The sequence below is a fragment of the Dendrobates tinctorius genome, unplaced genomic scaffold (assembly GCF_039654945.1).
Source record: "Dendrobates tinctorius isolate UK_male_01 unplaced genomic scaffold, ASM3965494v1 ptg000321l, whole genome shotgun sequence".
NCBI classification, from domain to species: domain Eukaryota; kingdom Metazoa; phylum Chordata; class Amphibia; order Anura; family Dendrobatidae; genus Dendrobates; species Dendrobates tinctorius.
Genome location: NW_027361988.1, coordinates 1,282,848 through 1,307,434, shown reverse-complemented (window position 1 = coordinate 1,307,434; position 24,587 = coordinate 1,282,848). Strand labels below are relative to the sequence as shown.

The window sequence follows — 24,587 nt, the reverse complement described above, 5'->3', positions numbered from 1 at the left end:
ATATACAGGACAGGAGGAGTGGTACTGTGCAGTGTATATATACAGGAGGAGTTGTACTGTGCAGTGTGTATATGCAGGATAGGAGTGGTACTATGCAGTGTGTATATACAGGACACGAGTGGTACTGTGCAGTGTATATATACAGGACAGGAGGAGTGGTGCTGTGCAGTGTATATATACAGGACAGGAGGAGTGGTGCTGTGCAGTGTATATATACAGGAGTGGGACTGTGCCGTGTATATAGACAGGAGTGGTACTGTGCAGTGTGTATATATACAGGACAGGAGTGGTACTGTGCAGTGCATATATGCAGGACAGGAGTGGTACTGTGCAGTGCATATATGCAGGACAGGAGTGGTACTGTGCAGTGCATATATGCAGGACAGGAGTGGTACTGTGCAGTGCATATATGCAGGACAGGAGTGGTACTGTGCAGTGCATATATACAGGACAGGAGTGGTACTGTGCAGTGCATATATGCAGGAGGAGGGGTACTGTGCAGTGTATATATAGGAGTGGTACTGTGCAGTGTATATACACAGGAAAGGAGGAGTGATGTCGTGCAGTGTATATATACAGGATTGGTACTGTGCAGTGTATATATACAGGACTGGAGTGGTACTGTGGAGTGTATATATACAGGAGTGGTACTGTGCAGTGTATATATAGGAGTGGTACTGTGCAGTGTATATATACAGGAAAGGAGGAGTGATGTCGTGCAGTGTATATATACAGGATTGGTACTGTGCAGTGCATATATACAGGACTGGAGTGGTACTGTGGAGTGTATATATACAGGAGTGGTACTGTGCAGTGTATATATACAGGATTGGTACTGTGCAGCGTATATACACAGGACAGGAGTAGTGGTACTGTGCAGTGTATATATATAGGAGTGGTACTGTGCGGTGCATATATACGGGACAGGAGGAGAGGTACTGTGCAGTGCATATATACAGGACAGGAGTGGTACTGTGCAGTGTATATATACAGGAGTGGCGCTGTGCAGTGTATAGATAAAGGAGGAGTGGTACTGTGCAGTGTACATATGCAGGACAGGAGTGGTACTGTGCAGTGTATATACAGGAGGGGTACTGTGCAGTGTATATATAGGAGTGGTGCTGTGCAGTGTATATATACAGGAGGAGTGGTACTGTGCAGTGTATATATACAGGACAGGAGTGGTACTGTGCAGTGTATATATACAGGAGTGGGACTGTGCAGTGTGTAAAGACAGGAGTGGTACTGTGCAGTGTATATATACAGGAGGAGTGGTACTGTGCAGTGCATATACACAGGACAGGAGGAGTGGTACTGTGCAGTGTATATATACAGGAGTGGTACTGTGCTGTATGTATATGCAGGACAGGAGTGGTACTGTGCAGTGTGTATATACAGGACAGGAGTGGTGCTGTGCAGTGTATATATACAGGACAGGAGGAGTAGTGCTGTGCAGTGTATATATACAGGACAGGAGGAGTGGTGCTGTGCAGTGTATATATACAGGACAGGAGGAGTGGTGCTGTGCAGTGTATGTATACAGGACAGGAGGAGTGGTACTGTGCAGTGTATATATACAGGAGGAGTGGTACTGTGCAGTGCATATATATACAGGACAGGAGGAGTGGTACTGTGCAGTGTGTATATGCAGGACAGGAGTGGTACTGTGCAGTGTATATATACAGGACAGGAGTGGTGCTGTGCAGTGTAAATATACAGGACAGGAGTGGTACTGTGCAGTGCATATTTACAGGCCAGGAGGAGTGGTGCTGTGCAGTGTATATATACAGGACAGGAGGAGTGGTACTGTGCAGTGTATATATACAGGAGGAGTGGTACTGTGCAGTGCATATATACAGGACAGGAGGAGTGGTACTGTGCAGTGTATATATACAGGAGGAGTGGTACTGTGCAGTGTATATATACAGGAGGAGTGGTACTGTGGAGTGTATATATACAGGAGGAGTGGTAATGTGGAGTGTATATATACAGGACAGGAGTGGTGCTGTGCAGTGTATATATACATCACAGGAGGAGTGGTGCTGTGCAGTGTATATATACAGGACATGAGTGGTACTGTGCAGTGTATACAGGAGGAGGGGTACTGTGCAGTGTATATATAGGAGTGGTGCTGTGCAGTGTATATATACAGGAGGAGTGGTACTGTGCAGTGTATATATACAGGACAGGAGTGGTACTGTGCAGTGTATATATACAGGAGTGGGACTGTGCAGTGTGTAAAGACAGGAGTGGTACTGTGCAGTGTATATATACAGGAGGATTGGTACTGTGCAGTGCATATATACAGGACAGGAGGAGTGGTACTGTGCAGTGTATATATACAGGAGGAGTGGTACTGTGCTGTATGTATATGCAGGACAGGAGTGGTACTGTGCAGTGTGTATATACAGGACAGGAGTGGTGCTGTGCAGTGTATATATACAGGACAGGAGGATTAGTGCTGTGCAGTGTGTATATACAGGACAGGAGGAGTAGTGCTGTGCAGTGTATATATACAGGACAGGAGTGGTACTGTGCAGTGTATATATACAGGACAGAAGGAGTGGTGCTGTGCAGTGTATATATACAGGACAGAAGGAGTGGTGCTGTGCAGTGTATGTATACAGGACAGGAGGAGTGGTGCTGTGGAGTGTATATATACAGGACAGGAGTGGTACTGTGCAGTGTATATACAGGAGTGGTACTGTGCAGTGTATATATACAGGAGGAGTGGTACTGTGCAGTGCATATATATACAGGACAGGAGGAGTGGTACTGTGCAGTGTGTATATGCAGTACAGGAGTGGTACTGTGCAGTGTATATATACAGGACAGGAGTGGTGCTGTGCAGTGTAAATATACAGGACAGGAGTGGTACTGTGCAGTGCATATTTACAGGCCAGGAGGAGTGGTGCTGTGCAGTGTATATATACAGGACAGGAGGAGTGGTACTGTGCAGTGTATATATACAGGAGTGGTACTGTGCAGTGCATATATACAGGACAGGAGTGGTACTGTGCAGTGTATATATACAGGAGGAGTGGTACTGTGCAGTGTATATATACAGGAGGAGTGGTACTGTGCAGTGTATATATACAGGAGGAGTGGTACTGTGCAGTGTATATATACAGGACAGGAGTGGTGCTGTGCAGTGTATATATACACATCACAGGAGTGGTGCTGTGCAGTGTATATATGCAGGACAGGAGTGGTACTGTGCAGTACATATTTACAGGCCAGGAGGAGTGGTGCTGTGCAGTGTATATATACAGGACAGGAGGAGTGGTACTGTGCAGTGTATATATACAGGAGGAGTGGTACTGTGCAGTGCATATATACAGGACAGGAGGAGTGGTACTGTGCAGTGTATATACACAGGAGGAGTGGTACTGTGCAGTGTATATATACAGGAGGAGTGGTACTGTGGAGTGTATATATACAGGACAGGAGTGGTGCTGTGCAGTGTATATATACATCACAGGAGGAGTGGTGCTGTGCAGTGTATATATGCAGGACAAGAGTGGTACTGTGCAGTGTATATATACAGGAGTGGGACTGTGCAGTGTATATAGACAGGAGTGGTACTGTGCAGTGTATATAGACAGGACATGAGTGGTACTGTGCAGTGCATATATGCAGGACAGGAGGAGTGGTGCTGTGCAGTGTATATATACAGGACAGGAGTGGTACTGTGCAGTGTATATATACAGGACAGGAGTGGTACTGTGCAGTGTATATACAGGAGTGGTGCTGTGCAATGTATATATGCAGGAGTGGTACTGTGCAGTGTGTATATGCAGGACAGGAGTGGGACTGTGCAGTGTATATATACAGGAGTGGGACTGTGCAGTGTATATAGACAGGAGTGGTACTGTGCAGTGCATATATGCAGGACAGGAGGAGTGGTGCTGTGCAGGGTATATATACAGGACAGGAGTGGTACTGTGCAGTGTATATATACAGGACAGGAGTGGTACTGTGCAGTTTATATACAGGAGTGGTGCTGTGCAATGTATATATGCAGGAGTGGTACTGTGCAGTGTGTATATGCAGGACAGGAGTGGGACTGTGCAGTGTATATATACAGGAGTGGGACTGTGCAGTGTATATAGACAGGAGTGGTACTGTGCAGTGTATATATACAGGGCATGAGTGGATAGTGCAGTGCATATATGCAGGACAGGAGGAGTGGTGCTGTGCAGTGTATATATACAGGACACGAGTGGTACTGTGCAGTGTATATATACAGGAGGGGTACTGTGCAGTGTATATACAGGAGGAGTGGTGCTGTGCAGTGTATATATACAGGAGGAGTGGTACTGTGCAGTGTATATATACAGGAGTGGTACTGTGCAGTGCATATATACAGGAGTGGGACTGTGCAGTGTGTATAGACAGGAGGAGTGGTACTGTGCAGTGCATATATACAGGACAGGAGGAGTGGTACTGTGCAGTGTATATATACAGGACAGGAGGAGTGGTGCTGTGGAGTGTATATATACAGGACAGGAGTGGTACTGTGCAGTGTATATATACAGGAAAAGTGGTACTGTGCTGTGTGTATATGCAGGACAGGAGTGGTACTGTGCAGTGTGTATATACAGGACAGGAGTGGTGCTGTGCAGTGTATATATACAGGACAGGAGGAGTGGTGCTGTGCAGTGTATATATACAGGACAGGAGGAGTGGTGCTGTGCAGTGTATATATACAGGACAGGAGGAGTGGTGCTGTGGAGTGTATATATACAGGACAGGAGTGGTACTGTGCAGTGTATATACAGGAGTGGTACTGTGCAGTGTATAAATACAGGAGGAGTGGTACTGTGCAGTGTGTATATGCAGGACAGGAGTGGTACTGTGCAGTGTATATATACAGGAGTGGAACTGTGCAGTGTATATAGACAGGAGTGGTACTGTGCAGTGTGTATATACACAGGACAGGAGTGGTACTGTGCAATGCATATATGCAGGACAGGAGTGGTACTGTGCAGTGTATATATACAGGACAGGAGTGGTACTGTGCAGTGCATATATACAGGACAGGAGTGGTACTGTGCAGTGTATATATACAGGAGGAGTGGTACTGTGCAGTGTATATATACAGGAGGAGTGGTACTGTGCAGTGTATATATACAGGAGGAGTGGTACTGTGCAGTGTATATATACAGGAGGAGTGGTACTGTGGAGTGTATATATACAGGACAGGAGTGGTGCTGTGCAGTGTATATATACATCACAGGAGGAGTGGTGCTGTGCAGTGTATATATGCAGGACAGGAGTGGTACTGTGCAGTGTATATATACAGGAGTGGGACTGTGCAGTGTATATAGACAAGAGTGGTACTGTGCAGTGTATATAGACAGGACATGAGTGGTAGTGTGCAGTGCATATATGCAGGACAGGAGGAGTGGTGCTGTGCAGTGTATATATACAGGACAGGAGTGGTACTGTGCAGTGTATATATACTGGACAGGAGTGGTACTGTGCAGTGTATATATACTGGACAGGAGTGGTACTGTGCAGTGTATATACAGGAGTGGTGCTGTGCAATGTATATATGCAGGAGTGGTACTGTGCAGTGTGTATATGCAGGACAGGAGTGGGACTGTGCAGTGTATATAGACAGGAGTGGTACTGTGCAGTGTATATATATACATGGCATGAGTGGTACTGTGCAGTGCATATATGCAGGACAGGAGGAGTGGTGCTGTGCAGTGTATATATACAAGACACGAGTGGTACTGTGCAGTGTATATATACAGGAGGAGGGGTACTGTGCAGTGTATATAGGAGGAGTGGTGCTGTGCAGTGTATATATACAGGAAGAGTGGTACTGTGCAGTGTATATATACAGGACAGGAGTGGTACTGTGCAGTGTATATATACAGGAGTGGGACTGCGCAGTGTGTATAGACAGGAGTGGTACTGTGCAGTGTATATATACAGGAGGAGTGGTACTGTGCAGTGCATATATACAGGACAGGAGGAGTGGTACTGTGCAGTGTATATATACAGGAGGAGTGGTACTGTGCTGTGTGTATATGCAGGACAGGAGTGGTACTGTGCAGTGTATATATACAGGAGTGGTACTGTGCAGTGCATATATACAGGACAGGAGGAGTGGTACTGTGCAGTGTATATATACAGGAGGAGTGGTACTGTGCTGTGTGTATATGCAGGACAGGAGTGGTACTGTGCAGTTTATATATACAGGAGGAGTGGTACTGTGCAGTGCATATATACAGGACAGGAGTGGTGCTGTGCAGTTTATATATACAGGACAGGAGTGGTACTGTGCAGTGTATATATACAGGAGGAGTGGTACTGTGCAGTGCATATATACAGGACAGGAGGAGTGGTACTGTGCAGTGTATATATACAGGAGGAGTGGTACTGTGCTGTGTGTATATACAGGACAGGAGTGGTACTGTGCAGTTTATATATACAGGAGGAGTGGTACTGTGCAGTGCATATATACAGGACAGGAGGAGTGGTGCTGTGCAGTTTATATATACAGGACAGGAGTGGTACTGTGCAGTGTATATATACAGGACAGGAGGAGTGGTGCTTCCCTGAGGAAGTTGTTTTTCTAGCTCCGAAACGCGCGTCGGGGATAGGACCGACCTTGCTGCTTCCCCCCGTACTTCAGGTATAGTAATGCAGTTTATTAGGTCATTAGTATGACGTGTATTATACATCAATTTTGCATGTGCGCATTTGCACTTTGTCAGGGTATACTTCTTATGAAGGATTGTAGCACTTGCTGTATGATTTGTCTTATTATACTTTATATAACCCCTTAACTCTTATTAGCTATACCATCTAGCTCTGCATTTTACTATCCTGGCGGGGTGTTTGCAGCTTCGTTGGCCCTTCATGACCATTGTGTTCATTTATATGCTGTTCCTTTTCCCTGTCCAAACACTGTGTGTCCATATCTATTAATGTTTTAAATTATCTTTAATAAATATCATAGTTTTATGGATTTTTTGACTGCTTCTTTGTTTGGTACTTTCTATATACAGGAGTGGTACTGTGCAGTGTATATATACAGGAGGAGTGGTACTGTGCAGTGTGTATATGCAGGACAGGAGTGGTACTGTGCATTGTATATATACAGGAGTGGAACTGTGCAGTGTATATAGACAGGAGTGGTACTGTGCAGTGTGTATATATACAGGACAGGAGTGGTACTGTGCAGTGGATATATTCAGGACAGGAGTGGTACTGTGCAGTGTATATATACAGGACAGGAGTGGTACTGTGCAGTGCATATATGCAGGAGTGGTACTGTGCAGTGTATATATACAGGACAGGAGTGGTGCTGTGCAGGGTATATATACAGGACAGGAGGAGTGGTACTGTGCAGTGTATATATACAGGAAAGGAGGAGTGGTACTGTGCAGTGTATATATACAGGACAGGAGTGGTACTGTGCAGTGCATATATGCAGGAGGAGGGTTACTGTGCAGTGTATATATAGGAGTGGTACTGTGCAGTGTATATATACAGGACAGGAGGAGTGGTGCTGTGCAGTGTATATATACAGGACAGGAGTGGTGCTGTGCAGTGCATATATACAGGACAGGAGTGGTACTGTGCAGTGCATATATACAGGACAGGAGGAGTGGTGCTGTGCAGTGTATATATACAGGACAGGAGTGGTACTGTGCAGTGTATATACAGGAGTGGTACTGTGCAGTGTATATGTACAGGAGTGTTACTGTGCAGTGTGTATATGCAGGACAGGAGTGGTACTGTGCAGTGTATATATACAGGAGTGGTACTGTGCAGTGTATATAGACAGGAGTGGTGCTGTGTATATACATATACAGGAGTGGTACTGTGCAGTGTATATATACAGGAGTGGGACTGTGCAGTGTATATAGACAGGAGTGGTACTGTGCAGTGTATATATACAGGACAGGAGTGGTACTGTGCAGTGCATATATGCAGAACAGGAGTGGTACTGTGCGGTGTATATATACAGGACAGGAGTAGTACTGTGCAGTGCATATATGCAGGAGGAGGGGTACTGTGCAGTGTATATATAGGAGTGGTGCTGTGCAGTGTATATATACAGGAGGGGTACTGTGCAGTGTATATATACAGGAGGAGTGATACTGTGCAGTGTATATATACAGGAGGAGGGGTACTGTGCAGTGTATATATAGGAGTGGTACTGTGCAGTATATACATATACAGGAGTGGTACTGTGCAGTATATACATATACAGGAGTGGTACTGTGCAGTGTATATATACAGGAGGAGTGGTACTGTGCAGTATATACATATACAGGAGGGGTACTGTGCAGTGTATATATACAGGAGGAGTGATACTGTGCAGTGTATATATACAGGAGGAGGGGTACTGTGCAGTGTATATATAGGAGTGGTACTGTGCAGTATATACATATACAGGAGTGGTACTGTGCAGTATATACATATACAGGAGTGGTACTGTGCAGTGTATATATACAGGAGGAGTGGTACTGTGCAGTATATACATATACAGGAGTGGTACTGTGCAGTGTATATATATACAGGATGAGTGGTACTGTGCAGTATATACATATACAGGAGGGTTACTGTGCAGTGTATATATAGGAGTGGTACTGTGCAGTGTATATATACAGGACAGGAGGAGTGGTGCTGTGCAGTGTATATATACAGGACAGGAGTGGTGCTGTGCAGTGCATATATACAGGACAGGAGTGGTACTGTGCAGTGCATATATACAGGACAGGAGGAGTGGTGCTGTGCAGTGTATATATACAGGACAGGAGTGGTACTGTGCAGTGTATATACAGGAGTGGTACTGTGCAGTGTATATGTACAGGAGTGTTACTGTGCAGTGTGTATATGCAGGACAGGAGTGGTACTGTGCAGTGCATATATACAGGACAGGAGGAGTGGTACTGTGCAGTGTATATATACAGGAGGAGTGGTACTGTGCTGTGTGTATATGCAGGACAGGAGTGGTACTGTGCAGTTTATATATACAGGAGGAGTGGTACTGTGCAGTGCATATATACAGGACAGGAGTGGTGCTGTGCAGTTTATATATACAGGACAGGAGTGGTACTGTGCAGTGTATATATACAGGAGGAGTGGTACTGTGCAGTGCATATATACAGGACAGGAGGAGTGGTACTGTGCAGTGTATATATACAGGAGGAGTGGTACTGTGCTGTGTGTATATACAGGACAGGAGTGGTACTGTGCAGTTTATATATACAGGAGGAGTGGTACTGTGCAGTGCATATATACAGGACAGGAGGAGTGGTGCTGTGCAGTTTATATATACAGGACAGGAGTGGTACTGTGCAGTGTATATATACAGGACAGGAGGAGTGGTGCTTCCCTGAGGAAGTTGTTTTTCTAGCTCCGAAACGCGCGTCGGGGATAGGACCGACCTTGCTGCTTCCCCCCGTACTTCAGGTATAGTAATGCAGTTTATTAGGTCATTAGTATGACGTGTATTATACACCAATTTTGCATGTGCGCATTTGCACTTTGTCAGGGTATACTTCTTATGAAGGATTGTAGCACTTGCTGTATGATTTGTCTTATTATACTTTATATAACCCCTTAACTCTTATTAGCTATACCATCTAGCTCTGCATTTTACTATCCTGGCGGGGTGTTTGCAGCTTCGTTGGCCCTTCATGACCATTGTGTTCATTTATATGCTGTTCCTTTTCCCTGTCCAAACACTGTGTGTCCATATCTATTAATGTTTTAAATTATCTTTAATAAATATCATAGTTTTATGGATTTTTTGACTGCTTCTTTGTTTGGTACTTTCTATATACAGGAGTGGTACTGTGCAGTGTGTATATACAGGAGGAGTGGTACTGTGCAGTGTGTATATGCAGGACAGGAGTGGTACTGTGCATTGTATATATACAGGAGTGGAACTGTGCAGTGTATATAGACAGGAGTGGTACTGTGCAGTGTGTATATATACAGGACAGGAGTGGTACTGTGCAGTGGATATATTCAGGACAGGAGTGGTACTGTGCAGTGTATATATACAGGACAGGAGTGGTACTGTGCAGTGCATATATGCAGGAGTGGTACTGTGCAGTGTATATATACAGGACAGGAGTGGTGCTGTGCAGGGTATATATACAGGACAGGAGGAGTGGTACTGTGCAGTGTATATATACAGGAAAGGAGGAGTGGTACTGTGCAGTGTATATATACAGGACAGGAGTGGTACTGTGCAGTGCATATATGCAGGAGGAGGGTTACTGTGCAGTGTATATATAGGAGTGGTACTGTGCAGTGTATATATACAGGACAGGAGGAGTGGTGCTGTGCAGTGTATATATACAGGACAGGAGTGGTGCTGTGCAGTGCATATATACAGGACAGGAGTGGTACTGTGCAGTGCATATATACAGGACAGGAGGAGTGGTGCTGTGCAGTGTATATATACAGGACAGGAGTGGTACTGTGCAGTGTATATACAGGAGTGGTACTGTGCAGTGTATATGTACAGGAGTGTTACTGTGCAGTGTGTATATGCAGGACAGGAGTGGTACTGTGCAGTGTATATATACAGGAGTGGTACTGTGCAGTGTATATAGACAGGAGTGGTGCTGTGTATATACATATACAGGAGTGGTACTGTGCAGTGTATATATACAGGAGTGGGACTGTGCAGTGTATATAGACAGGAGTGGTACTGTGCAGTGTATATATACAGGACAGGAGTGGTACTGTGCAGTGCATATATGCAGAACAGGAGTGGTACTGTGCGGTGTATATATACAGGACAGGAGTAGTACTGTGCAGTGCATATATGCAGGAGGAGGGGTACTGTGCAGTGTATATATAGGAGTGGTGCTGTGCAGTGTATATATACAGGAGGGGTACTGTGCAGTGTATATATACAGGAGGAGTGATACTGTGCAGTGTATATATACAGGAGGAGGGGTACTGTGCAGTGTATATATAGGAGTGGTACTGTGCAGTATATACATATACAGGAGTGGTACTGTGCAGTATATACATATACAGGAGTGGTACTGTGCAGTGTATATATACAGGAGGAGTGGTACTGTGCAGTATATACATATACAGGAGTGGTACTGTGCAGTGTATATATATACAGGATGAGTGGTACTGTGCAGTATATACATATACAGGAGGGTTACTGTGCAGTGTATATATAGGAGTGGTACTGTGCAGTGTATATATACAGGACAGGAGGAGTGGTGCTGTGCAGTGTATATATACAGGACAGGAGTGGTGCTGTGCAGTGCATATATACAGGACAGGAGTGGTACTGTGCAGTGCATATATACAGGACAGGAGGAGTGGTGCTGTGCAGTGTATATATACAGGACAGGAGTGGTACTGTGCAGTGTATATACAGGAGTGGTACTGTGCAGTGTATATGTACAGGAGTGTTACTGTGCAGTGTGTATATGCAGGACAGGAGTGGTACTGTGCAGTGCATATATACAGGACAGGAGGAGTGGTACTGTGCAGTGTATATATACAGGAGGAGTGGTACTGTGCTGTGTGTATATGCAGGACAGGAGTGGTACTGTGCAGTTTATATATACAGGAGGAGTGGTACTGTGCAGTGCATATATACAGGACAGGAGTGGTGCTGTGCAGTTTATATATACAGGACAGGAGTGGTACTGTGCAGTGTATATATACAGGAGGAGTGGTACTGTGCAGTGCATATATACAGGACAGGAGGAGTGGTACTGTGCAGTGTATATATACAGGAGGAGTGGTACTGTGCTGTGTGTATATACAGGACAGGAGTGGTACTGTGCAGTTTATATATACAGGAGGAGTGGTACTGTGCAGTGCATATATACAGGACAGGAGGAGTGGTGCTGTGCAGTTTATATATACAGGACAGGAGTGGTACTGTGCAGTGTATATATACAGGACAGGAGGAGTGGTGCTTCCCTGAGGAAGTTGTTTTTCTAGCTCCGAAACGCGCGTCGGGGATAGGACCGACCTTGCTGCTTCCCCCCGTACTTCAGGTATAGTAATGCAGTTTATTAGGTCATTAGTATGACGTGTATTATACACCAATTTTGCATGTGCGCATTTGCACTTTGTCAGGGTATACTTCTTATGAAGGATTGTAGCACTTGCTGTATGATTTGTCTTATTATACTTTATATAACCCCTTAACTCTTATTAGCTATACCATCTAGCTCTGCATTTTACTATCCTGGCGGGGTGTTTGCAGCTTCGTTGGCCCTTCATGACCATTGTGTTCATTTATATGCTGTTCCTTTTCCCTGTCCAAACACTGTGTGTCCATATCTATTAATGTTTTAAATTATCTTTAATAAATATCATAGTTTTATGGATTTTTTGACTGCTTCTTTGTTTGGTACTTTCTATATACAGGAGTGGTACTGTGCAGTGTATATATACAGGAGGAGTGGTACTGTGCAGTGTGTATATGCAGGACAGGAGTGGTACTGTGCATTGTATATATACAGGAGTGGAACTGTGCAGTGTATATAGACAGGAGTGGTACTGTGCAGTGTGTATATATACAGGACAGGAGTGGTACTGTGCAGTGGATATATTCAGGACAGGAGTGGTACTGTGCAGTGTATATATACAGGACAGGAGTGGTACTGTGCAGTGCATATATGCAGGAGTGGTACTGTGCAGTGTATATATACAGGACAGGAGTGGTGCTGTGCAGGGTATATATACAGGACAGGAGGAGTGGTACTGTGCAGTGTATATATACAGGAAAGGAGGAGTGGTACTGTGCAGTGTATATATACAGGACAGGAGTGGTACTGTGCAGTGCATATATGCAGGAGGAGGGTTACTGTGCAGTGTATATATAGGAGTGGTACTGTGCAGTGTATATATACAGGACAGGAGGAGTGGTGCTGTGCAGTGTATATATACAGGACAGGAGTGGTGCTGTGCAGTGCATATATACAGGACAGGAGTGGTACTGTGCAGTGCATATATACAGGACAGGAGGAGTGGTGCTGTGCAGTGTATATATACAGGACAGGAGTGGTACTGTGCAGTGTATATACAGGAGTGGTACTGTGCAGTGTATATGTACAGGAGTGTTACTGTGCAGTGTGTATATGCAGGACAGGAGTGGTACTGTGCAGTGTATATATACAGGAGTGGGACTGTGCAGTGTATATAGACAGGAGTGGTGCTGTGTATATACATATACAGGAGTGGTACTGTGCAGTGTATATGTACAGGAGTGTTACTGTGCAGTGTGTATATGCAGGACAGGAGTGGTACTGTGCATTGTATATATACAGGAGTGGGACTGTGCAGTGTATATAGACAGGAGTGGTACTGTGCAGTGTATATATACAGGACAGGAGTGGTACTGTGCAGTGCATATATGCAGAACAGGAGTGGTACTGTGCGGTGTATATATACAGGACAGGAGTAGTACTGTGCAGTGCATATATGCAGGAGGAGGGGTACTGTGCAGTGTATATATAGGAGTGGTGCTGTGCAGTGTATATATACAGGAGGGGTACTGTGCAGTGTATATATACAGGAGGAGTGATACTGTGCAGTGTATATATACAGGAGGAGGGGTACTGTGCAGTGTATATATAGGAGTGGTACTGTGCAGTATATACATATACAGGAGTGGTACTGTGCAGTATATACATATACAGGAGTGGTACTGTGCAGTGTATATATACAGGAGGAGTGGTACTGTGCAGTATATACATATACAGGAGTGGTACTGTGCAGTGTATATATATACAGGATGAGTGGTACTGTGCAGTATATACATATACAGGAGGGTTACTGTGCAGTGTATATATAGGAGTGGTACTGTGCAGTGTATATATACAGGACAGGAGGAGTGGTGCTGTGCAGTGTATATATACAGGACAGGAGTGGTGCTGTGCAGTGCATATATACAGGACAGGAGTGGTACTGTGCAGTGCATATATACAGGACAGGAGGAGTGGTGCTGTGCAGTGTATATATACAGGACAGGAGTGGTACTGTGCAGTGTATATACAGGAGTGGTACTGTGCAGTGTATATGTACAGGAGTGTTACTGTGCAGTGTGTATATGCAGGACAGGAGTGGTACTGTGCAGTGTATATATACAGGAGTGGGACTGTGCAGTGTATATAGACAGGAGTGGTACTGTGCAGTGTATATATACAGGACAGGAGTGGTACTGTGCAGTGCATATATGCAGAACAGGAGTGGTACTGTGCGGTGTATATATACAGGACAGGAGTAGTACTGTGCAGTGCATATATGCAGGAGGAGGGGTACTGTGCAGTGTATATATACAGGAGGAGTGGTACTGTGCAGTGCATATATACAGGACAGGAGGAGTGGTACTGTGCAGTGTATATATACAGGAGGAGTGGTACTGTGCTGTGTGTATATACAGGACAGGAGTGGTACTGTGCAGTTTATATATACAGGAGGAGTGGTACTGTGCAGTGTATATATAGGAGTGGTGCTGTGCAGTGTATATATACAGGAGGGGTACTGTGCAGTGTATATATACAGGAGGAGTGATACTGTGCAGTGTATATATACAGGAGGAGGGGTACTGTGCAGTGTATATATAGGAGTGGTACTGTGCAGTATATACATATACAGGAGTGGTACTGTGCAGTATATACATATACAGGAGTGGTACTGTGCAGTGTATATATACAGGAGGAGTGGTACTGTGCAGTATATACATATACAGGAGTGGTACTGTGCAGTGTATATATATACAGGATGAGTGGTACTGTGCAGTATCTGTATCCAACATTCTGCCCCAGCTCACAGCCTGCCCCCATGTCCAGCATTCTGCCTCAGTCTCCAGCATTCTGCCCCAGCGTCCAGCATTCTTCTGCCCCATGTCCAGAATTCTGCCCCAGCGTCCAGCATTCTTCTGCCCCATGTCCAGAATTCTGCCCCAGCGTCCAGCATTCTTCTGCCCCATGTCCAGAATTCTGCCCCAGCGTCCAGCATTCTGCCCCGTCTCACAGTCTGCCCTCATATCCAGCATTCTGCCACCAGCGTCCAGCATTCTGTCCCCAGCGTCCAGCATTCTGCCCCCAGTGTCCAGCATTATGCCCCATGTCCAGCATTCTGCCCCAGGCTCCCTGGATAGCCGCTCTCAAAAAAAAAAAAAAAAAAAATGCTTACCTTGTTATCTGGCTGTGCTCCAGCGGCGAGGCTCCCTCCCTCTCCCAGTCCCACGTGGCACACTGACTGAATGAGGAAGTGGAGGAGCAGAGCAGTGTGTGACGTCAGGTGAGGGCGGAGCTGTGGCTGGACCATTGTGCAGGGGGGGATTTCGGCGCTGGCTGGACCATGGTGCGGGGGGGGGGGGGCCTGCCCGAGGGGCCCGGCAGGCGCTGAGTCTGAATTTAAAATATAGCTGCAGAAGCCTGTATAAAATGTAGGGGGGCCCCAGCGCGGATCGGGCTGCCAGCATGGTCGGGCCCCCCTAATCACCGGGCCCCATACACATGTAAGGCCTGTCATGCCCTGATGGCGGCCCTGGTTTCAGGATGCTTGACAGTTGGCATGAGACAAGACTGGTGGTAGCGCTCACCTGGTCTTCTCCGAATAAGCCGTTTTCCAGATGTCCCAAACAATCGAAAAGGGGATTCATCAGAGAAAATGACTTTACCCCAGTCCTCAGCAGTCCACTCCCTGTACCTCTTGCAGAATATCAGTCTGTCCATGATGTTTTTTCTGGAGAGAAGTGGCTTCTTTGCTGTCCTCCTTGAGACCAGGCCTTGCTCCAAGAGTCTCCGCCTCACAGCGTGTGCAGAAGCACTCACACCTGCCTGCTGCCATTCCTGAGCAAGCTCTGCACTGCTGGTAGTCCGATCCCACAGCTGAAGCACTTTTAAGAGACGGTCCTGGCGCTTGCTGGTCTTTCTTGGGCGCCCTGGAGCCTTTTTGGCAACAAGGGAACCTCTCTCCTTGAAGTTCTTGATGATGCGATAGATTGTTGACTGAGGTGCATTCTTTCTAGCTGCGATACTCTTCCCTGTTAGGCCATTTTTGTGCAGTGCAATGATGACTGCACGTGTTTCTTTAGAGATAACCATGGTTAACAGAAGAGAAACAATGATGCCAAGCACCAGCCTCCTTTTAAAGTGTCCAGTGGTGTCATTCTTACTTAATCATGACAGATTGATCTCCAGCCCTGTCCTCATCAACACCCACACCTGTGTTAATGGAGCAATCACTGAAACGATGTTAGCTGGTCCTTTTAAGGCAGGGCTGCAATGATGTTGAAATGTATTTTGGGGGATAAAGTTAATTTTCTAGGCAAATATTGACTTTGCAAGTAATTGCTGTTAAGCTGATCACTCTTTATAACATTCTGGAGTATATGCAAATTGCCATTAGAAAAAATGAAGCAGTAGACTTTGTAAAAATTATTATTTGTGTCATTCTCAAAATTTTTAGCCATGGCTGTACAGACCAAAGTTTGGACACACCTTCTCATTCAAAGAGTTTGCTTTATTTTCATGACTATGAAAATTGTAGATTCACTCTGAAGGCATCAAAGCTATGAATTAACACATGTGGAATTATATAATTAACAAAAAAGTGTGAAACAACTGAAAATGTGTCTTATATTCTAGGTTCTTCAAAGTAGCCACCTTTTGCTTTGATTACTGCTTTGCACACTCTTGGCATTCTGTTGATGAGCTTCAAGAGGTAGTCACTGGAAATGGTCTTCCAACAGTCTTGAAGGAGTTCCCAGAGATGCTTAGCACTTGTTGGCCCTTTGGCCTTCACTCTGCGGTCCAGCTCACCCCAAACCATCTCGATTGGGTTCAGGTCTGGTGACTGTGGAGGCCAGGTCATCTGGCGTAGCACCCGATCACTCTCCTTCTTGGTCAAATAGCCCTTACACAGCCTGGAGGTGTGTTTGAGGTCATTGTCCTGTTGAAAAATAAATGATGGTCCAGCTAAACACAAACCGGATGGAATAGCATGCCGCTGCAAGATGCTGTGGTGGCCATGCTGGTTCAGTATGCCTTCAATTTTGAATAAATCCCCAACAGTGTCACCAGTAAAGCACCCCCACACCATCACACCTCCTCCTCCATGCTTCACGGTGGGAACCAGGTATGTAGAGTCCATCCGTTCACCTTTTCTGCGTCGCACAAAGACAAGGTGGTTGGAACCAAAGATCTCAAATTTGGACTCATCAGACCAAAGCACAGATTTCCACTGGTCTAATGTCCATTCCTTGAGTTCTTTAGCCCAAACAAGTCTCTTCTGCTTGTTGCCTGTCCTTAGCAGTGGTTTCCTAGCAGCTATTTTACCATGAAGGCCTGCTGCACAAAGTCTCCTCTTAGCAGTTGTTGTAGAGATGTGTCTGCTGCTAGAACTCTGTGTGGCATTGACCTGGTCTCTGATCTGAGCTGCTGTTAACCTGCGATTTCTGAGGCTGGTGACTCGGATGAACTTATCCTCCGCAGCAGAGGTGACTCTTGGTCTTCCTTTCCTGGAGCGGTCCTCATGTGAGCCAGTTTCTTTGTAGCGCTTGATGGTTTTTGCCACTGCACGTGGGGACACTTTCAAAGTTTTCCCAATTTTTCGGACTGACTGACCTTCATTTCTTAAAGTAATAATGGCCACTCGTTTTTCTTTACTCAGCTGCTTTTTTCTTGCCATAATACAAATTCTAATAGTCTATTCAGTAGGACTATCAGCTGTGTATCCACCAGACTTCTGCACAACTGATGGTCCCAACCCCATTTATAAGGCAAGAAATCCCACTTATTAAACCATAGTCATGAAAATAAAGAATACGCTTTGATTGAGGTGTGTCCAAACCTTTGGTCTGTAGTGTGTGTGTGTATATATATATATATATATATATATATATATATATACACACACACACACACACACATACTATGACTTATCTCGGCTAAGACAAAGCCTAGATCCTCAGGCTACATCCACATCATGGGCGTAGCCAGGATCAAACCTGGGGGGGGCAGAACCTCATACTGCACACCCCTACACTTGAAAATAAAGCCTGCACCTTAAGAAGATGTGGTGGTGAATGCAGTATATTTATTCCAACTATCAGTTGATGTTACTGAAGACGAGCAATGCCTGTCCTGGGCGTCCTTTTGGGCAGCTATGAGGTGGACCTGACTGGTGCTAAAAAAAAGGAGTGTTAGTCTGTGTGCTATCCGGCTTTCATTCTTTTTGGTACAGATATGATATGGATAGACAGATATATAAATAAAAGCAGATTAGAAATCTGCTCTGATATTGAAAACATTATCTATGAGCTCAAAAACCTTTCAGGTGATGCAGTTTTTAAAAAGCTGATCTGCTTTTGCAACTGAAAAACGTATCCTCAAAAAACGCAGCAAAAACGCTGTGTGTGAATGTAGCCTTAGATCAGGAATAGAACAGCCATTTATAGGACATTTCATAACTTTCCCAAATTCCTATGAAAAAATATTCAGCACATTCTGCATTGAATTACTGTACCCAATTTATTATATATTTTAGGAGTCGGAATCGGTCCATTTTATACCAACTCCGACTCCACCAAAATGAGCTCCGACTCCACAGCCCTACATACTAAGGTTGTGTTTTATCTCCCGTCCACCACACTCCAGCTCCGCCCCCTAAGCACCATCCTCTGCTCCCCCCCCATGCTCAGCCTCTGCTCCCCCCCCATGCTCAGCCTCTGCTCCCCCCCATGCTCAGCCTCTGCTCCCCCCCCCATGCTCAGCCTCTGCTCCCCCCCCCCCCATGCTCAGCCTCTGCTCCCCCCCCCCCATGCTCAGCCTCTGCTCCCCCCCCCCCCATGCTCAGCCTCTGCTCCCCCCCCCATGCTCAGCCTCTGCTCCCCCCCCCATGCTCAGCCTCTGCTCCCCCCCCCATGCTCAGCCTCTGCTCCCCCCCCCATGCTCAGCCTCTGCTCCCCCCCCCATGCTCAGCCTCTGCTCCTCCCCCATGCTCAGCCTCTGCTCCCCCCCCCCCCCCATGCTCAGCCTCTGCTCCCCCCCATGCTCAGCCTCTGCTCCCCCCCCCATGCTCAGCCTCTGCTCCTCCCCCATGCTCAGCCTCTGCTCCCCCCCCCCCCCATGCTCAGCCTCTGCTCCTCCCCCATGCTCAGCCTCTGCTCCCCCCCCCCCCCCCATGCTCAGCCTCTGCTCCCCCCCCCATGCTCAGCCTCTGCTCCCCCCCCCCCCCCCCCCATGCTCAGCCTCTGCTCCCCCCCCCATGCTCAGCCTCTGCTCCCCCCCCCCCCATGCTCAGCCTCTGCTCCCCCCCATGCTCAGCCTCTGCTCCCCCCCCATGCTCAGCCTCTGCTCCCCCCCCATGCTCAGCCTCTGCTCCCCCCCCCATGCTCAGCCTCTGCTCCCCCCCCCATGCTCAGCCTCTGCTCCTCCCCCATGCTCAGCCTCTGCTCCCCCCCCCCCCCCCATGCTCAGCCTCTGCTCCTCCCCCATGCTCAGCCTCTGCTCCCCCCCCCCCCCATGCTCAGCCTCTGCTCCCCCCCCCCCATGCTCAGCCTCTGCTCCCCCCCCCCCCCCCCCCATGCTCAGCCTCTGCTCCCCCCCCATGCTCAGCCTCTGCTCCCCCCCCCCATGCTCAGCCTCTGCTCCCCCCCCCATGCTCAGCCTCTGCTCCCCCCCCCCCCATGCTCAGCCTCTGCTCCCCCCCATGCTCAGCCTCTGCTCCCCCCTCCATGCTCAGCCTCTGCTCCCCCCCCATGCTCAGCCTCTGCTCCCTCCCCCATGCTCAGCCTCTGCTCCCCCCCCATGCTCAGCCTCTGCTCCCCCCCCCATGCTCAGCCTCTGCTCCCCCCCCCATGCTCAGCCTCTGCTCCCCCCCCATGCTCAGCCTCTGCTCCCTCCCCCATGCTCAGCCTCTGCTCCCCCCCCATGCTCAGCCTCTGCTCCCCCCCCATGCTCAGCCTCTGCTCCCCCCCCCATGCTCAGCCTCTGCTCCCCCCCCCATGCTCAGCCTCTGCTCCCCCCCCCCCATGCTCAGCCTCTGCTCCCCCCCCATGCTCAGCCTCTGCTCCCCCCCCATGCTCAGCCTCTGCTCCCCCCCCCCTCATGCTCAGCCTCTGCTCCCCCCTCCATGCTCAGCCTCTGCTCCCCCCCCCCATGCTCAGCCTCTGCTCCCCCCCCATGCTCAGCCTCTGCTCCCCCCCCCATGCTCAGCCTCTGCTCCCCCCCCCGCTCAGCCTCTGCTCCCCCCCCCATGCTCAGCCTCTGCTCCCCCCCCCATGCTCAGCCTCTGCTCCCCCCCCCCATGCCCAGCCTCTGCTCCCCCCCCCCATGCCCAGCTTCTGCTCCCCCCCCATGCTCAGCCTCTGCTCCCCCCCCCATGCTCAGCCTCTGCTCCCCCCCCCTGCTCAGCCTCTGCTCCCCCCCATGCTCAGCCTCTGCTCCCCCCCATGCTCAGCCTCTGCTCCCCCCCCATGCTCAGCCTCTGCTCCCCCCCCCATGCTCAGCCTCTGCTCCCCCCCCCTGCTCAGCCTCTGCTCCCCCCCCCATGCTCAGCCTCTGCTCCCCCCCCATGCTCAGCCTCTGCTCCCCCCCCATGCTCAGCCTCTGCTCCCCCCCATGCTCAGCCTCTGCTCCCCCCCCCATGCTCAGCCTCTGCTCCCCCCCATGCTCAGCCTCTGCTCCCCCCACTCTCTCCCCCCACACACCGTCTCCCTTCTGTCCTCTGCGGGGTGTCGCCGCTCCCTCCTCCGGGCTTTGTGTTGTGCCGCGCTCTTCCCCGCTGACAGCTCCGCTCCTCTGCTGCGCTCTCCACAGCAAACATTACGACACCACCGTCGCCTCCTCCATGACTCAGTCCGGCCTCCCACGTCTCCTCACCACACGTCACTTCCCCGCCCGGCCGCCATTTTAGTTCCTGTGGTGGCGGAGCACAGGCGGAAGTGCCGCCATCTGTAGCAGCGGCTGCGGTCCTCCTCACCGTGTCTCCGCCGAGTCAGGAGGTTTTCGTGAGGGGGAGACCTCGGCGGCCTGATACCATAATGCCGTCCACCCCGCTCCGTGTGGCCGTGGTGTGCTCCAGAACCGCAGCATGGAGGCGCACAATCTCCTCCGGTAATGGCGGAGCCCCTTCTTCTTCAGTCTGTGCGCGTAGTTCGGGGCCGTGTGAGGCCGGTGATGTCTCTAGGCCTCTGTCTGTGATGGAGGACCCTGGGAGCGGCCATACCTTCTTACACACACCTCCATGGTGGCCTTTTCCCCCTCAGATGTAGGAAAATTACACATTTGTAACTGAATGTGTTAGAAACTTTTTTTGGGTGGGGAACTTGCGCCATATAGCAACTCTCCGGCCATTTTATTTAAAATTCTTTTATATGACTGGGAAAGGATTAAAAGCATAACAGTAGTGGCCTTTTCAGTTACCGGGGCCGACTAGGCCTCACATGGGTTCTGGTCGGGTCGTCATCAGTCCAGTCTGGGCAGGTGGTGTGTATATATATATATATAATTTAGTTTTCACCCCCCCCAGTCTCTTCGCTAGTTTTAAGCTTCAGGGGCCTGAAGGTCCTGGAAACCCTTTTATTTCGAGTGATTTCTGGCCGAAGCAAACTTAGGTTTGTTTGTGTCTGGTGGAAACTGATTGCCTTCACTCTGTTTTTTTTTCTGTTTTTGGAGTAAAAAAAAAAAATATATATATTAGGTTCTTTTCACACCAGGACGTGTACACTGAATATATTCTATAGGGTATAACAGGCACCCGTCTGCCGAGAGAACGTCCTTCTCAAATCCATCTGACCACTGTACATCCAAAAAAACTTACCAGCTGATTCATCAGTTTAAATTTTTTTTTTTTTTTTTAAGCCCAAAAATGTCTCTTGATGTTTTTACAGCCTCTCTGTTAACTTTGTGAAAAGTTGAATAAAATGCCTTTATCTACGATCATCTGATGTCTTGTTACAAAGAAATTAGACAGGGACAGAGTTTTGAATATTGGAATATTACAATTTTTTCTCATGTAGGGTGACCAGCCAATGTTACTGGGCACAGTGAGGCTACATGAAAGCTCCACATGTCCACTGTTAACTCCTGGTGGATTGTTTTATTACTAATCTGTTCATTGTGGTATAAGTTGTATGCACAACTTTTTGTGTTTTTTGTGTTGTATTTGAATTCAAATGGAATTTGAATTCAGGGGGTCAGAGCCTGGCTGTCCATGGATAAAAGTGGTCCTTGTGGTGCAGGCTTGAGGGTGCACAAATGCCCAACAGAGCACCACACAGCCCCAAGAACTGCTCCCTCACCTCAGTCTGGTAATTAGCTTTCAAATGACATCCCAATGTCCCCTCTGGCTTTGCCAGAAGTCCCACCAGGGGCCCCAATGTCTGATCTGGACAGCAGATCTGTACTGAAGTCCCTGGTGGTGCAAACTCTTGTGTCACCAGGGAGCATGTCAGTGTCAGCAGTCAGGATGGCCTAGTGGTCTAAGGCACTGTGTTCAGGTTGCAGTCTCCCGTGGAGGCGTGGGTTCGAATCCCGCTCCTGACAGCAGCAGTACTGGTCCCTGGAGGTGCAAGCTGTTGTGCACCAGGGAGCGTGTTAAGCGTCTGCAGTCACCACATGTGGAGGCGTGGGTTCAAATCCCACTCCTTGACAGCAGCAGTACTGGTCCCTGGAGGTGCAAGCTGTTGTGCACCAGGGAGCGTGTTCAGCGTCTGCAGTCACCACGTGGAGGCGTGGGTTCGAATCCCACTCCTGACAGCGACAGTTTTTTTTTTTTTTTTTTTTTTAAAGAAAAGAAAATAAACCTAGTGGCAGCATGTGTAATAACAGTCTCCAGTGGAGGCGTGGGTTCGAATCCCACTCCTGACAGCAGCAGTACTGGTCCCTGGAGGTGCAAACTGTTGAGCACCAGGGAGCGTGTTAAGCGTCTGCAGTCACCACATGTGGAGGCGTGGGTTCAAATCCCACTCCTTGACAGCAGCAGTACTGGTCCCTGGAGGTGCAAGCTGTTGCGCACCAGGGAGCGTGTTAAGCGTCTGCAGTCACCACATGTGGAGGCGTGGGTTCAAATCCCACTCCTTGACAGCAGCAGTACTGGTCCCTGGAGGTGCAAGCTGTTGCGCACCAGGGAGCGTGTTAAGCGTCTGCAGTCACCACATGTGGAGGCGTGGGTTCGAATCCCACTCCTGACAGCGACAGTTTTTTTTTTTTTAAGAAAAGAAAATAAACCTAGTGGCAGCATGTGTAATAACAGTCTCCAAGTCTTATAGCCTAATGTATACACCATAAATATTTATATGTGTGTCTATACAGTTGGTGTATATATGTGTGAGTATATTTTTTAGCCTTAAAGTTTTGATTCTCCATCCTCATTTCTTTCTTTTCCAAATCAAAAAAACACTCGTGTGAGAGCAATCTGCATCCAAAAAAACTTAGGGATAGGGACAATTTAGTGAGTACGTCGGGCTCCCTTAAAAGGTCAATTCACCCAACGAACAAGGGTGCTGCTCAGGGTGGATTGATTTAAATCACGCCGATTTAAATCACGATTTAAATCAAAAGATTTTTTTCTATTTAAATCGGATCGATTTAAATCATGATTTTAATCATGATTTAAATCACTGATTTAAATCAAAAGGTTTTTTTTTAATATAAATCACGATTAAAATGAGAAGTGAGAGCAGTGTGCATGTGCGCCCATAGTTACACGGACGAAAGTAGGGGCAACGATCTAACGCCAGGGTGAGGGGGGGACCCCAAAGTAAGTAAAAATCTTTTTTGTTTTACTATATGGCAATAGGTAGGTGTTTAAAAGCAGCATGTCTTAATTGTATAAACTATTAATAGCCTCCACATTTTGTTCATACTGCCCCTTTAATTCCACACTTCTAGCTTGGTTTCAGTTTTGGTTTAGTTTCTTTTTCCCTACATTCAGTTGACATGCCCAAACTTGTTGGATAGTCAGCAGTACTTGGCTCAGGCTGTAGTAACATCAGCAGTGCTTGGCTCAGGCTGTAGTAACAATCAAACTTCATAAGTGATCTGTGTGAGCCATGGCAGCAGGTCATAAGAGAGACCCTATTTGGGTTCATTTTGTTGAGATGCCAGCAGCAGATCTTGGAAAGAAAGGTGCAAGAGCAAAGTGCAAATACTGTCAAAAGGATATCCAAGGACTTGTTTGCCGTTTGAAATCACATTATGAAAACTGCAATCATCTGATTTAAATCAAAAAAATCTGATTTTTTTGATTTTTTTAAAAAATTCAAGATTTTTATCCACCCTGGTGCTGCTTGCTCGTCGGGTGAGATGGGCAGCACGATTATTATCATCTAACACGCTTTCCTAGGATAATCTGCCAACACAAATCTCTTCTTGAATGGACAATCGTTTCTTAAATGACAATTTATGCTGATAAAAAAAACCAAAAGCTCTAAATTAGGAAGGAGGCTGGAGGGGGGGGCGTCAGGGACTGGAGGGGGGAGACAGAGGCTGGAGGAGGAAGTGTGGTGGTGTAGACGGGGCTGCGGGAGGCTGTGTGGTGCTGTAGAGCGGGTTGCGGGAGGCTGTGTGGTGGTGTAGAGGCCTACAGGGCCACACAGCCCCCTG

At 47.7% G+C, this 24,587-nt stretch overlaps 2 protein-coding genes across 2 annotated transcripts in view; one reads left to right on the top strand and one right to left on the bottom strand.

Moving 5' to 3' along the window:
* The window catches only part of LOC141073983 (uncharacterized), a 30,100-nt gene extending 9,272 nt beyond the window's left edge, over nt 1–20,828 (bottom strand). The window contains exon 1 of the mRNA XM_073561513.1: nt 20,690–20,828. The gene's annotated coding sequence lies outside the window, so the exon portion shown is untranslated. The remainder of the gene's footprint in view (nt 1–20,689) is intronic.
* A 155-nt stretch (nt 20,829–20,983) lies between these two features.
* LOC141073956 (uncharacterized) overlaps nt 20,984–24,587 on the top strand; it is a 119,181-nt gene continuing 115,577 nt past the window's right edge. The window contains exon 1 of the mRNA XM_073561485.1: nt 20,984–21,095. The gene's annotated coding sequence lies outside the window, so the exon portion shown is untranslated. The remainder of the gene's footprint in view (nt 21,096–24,587) is intronic.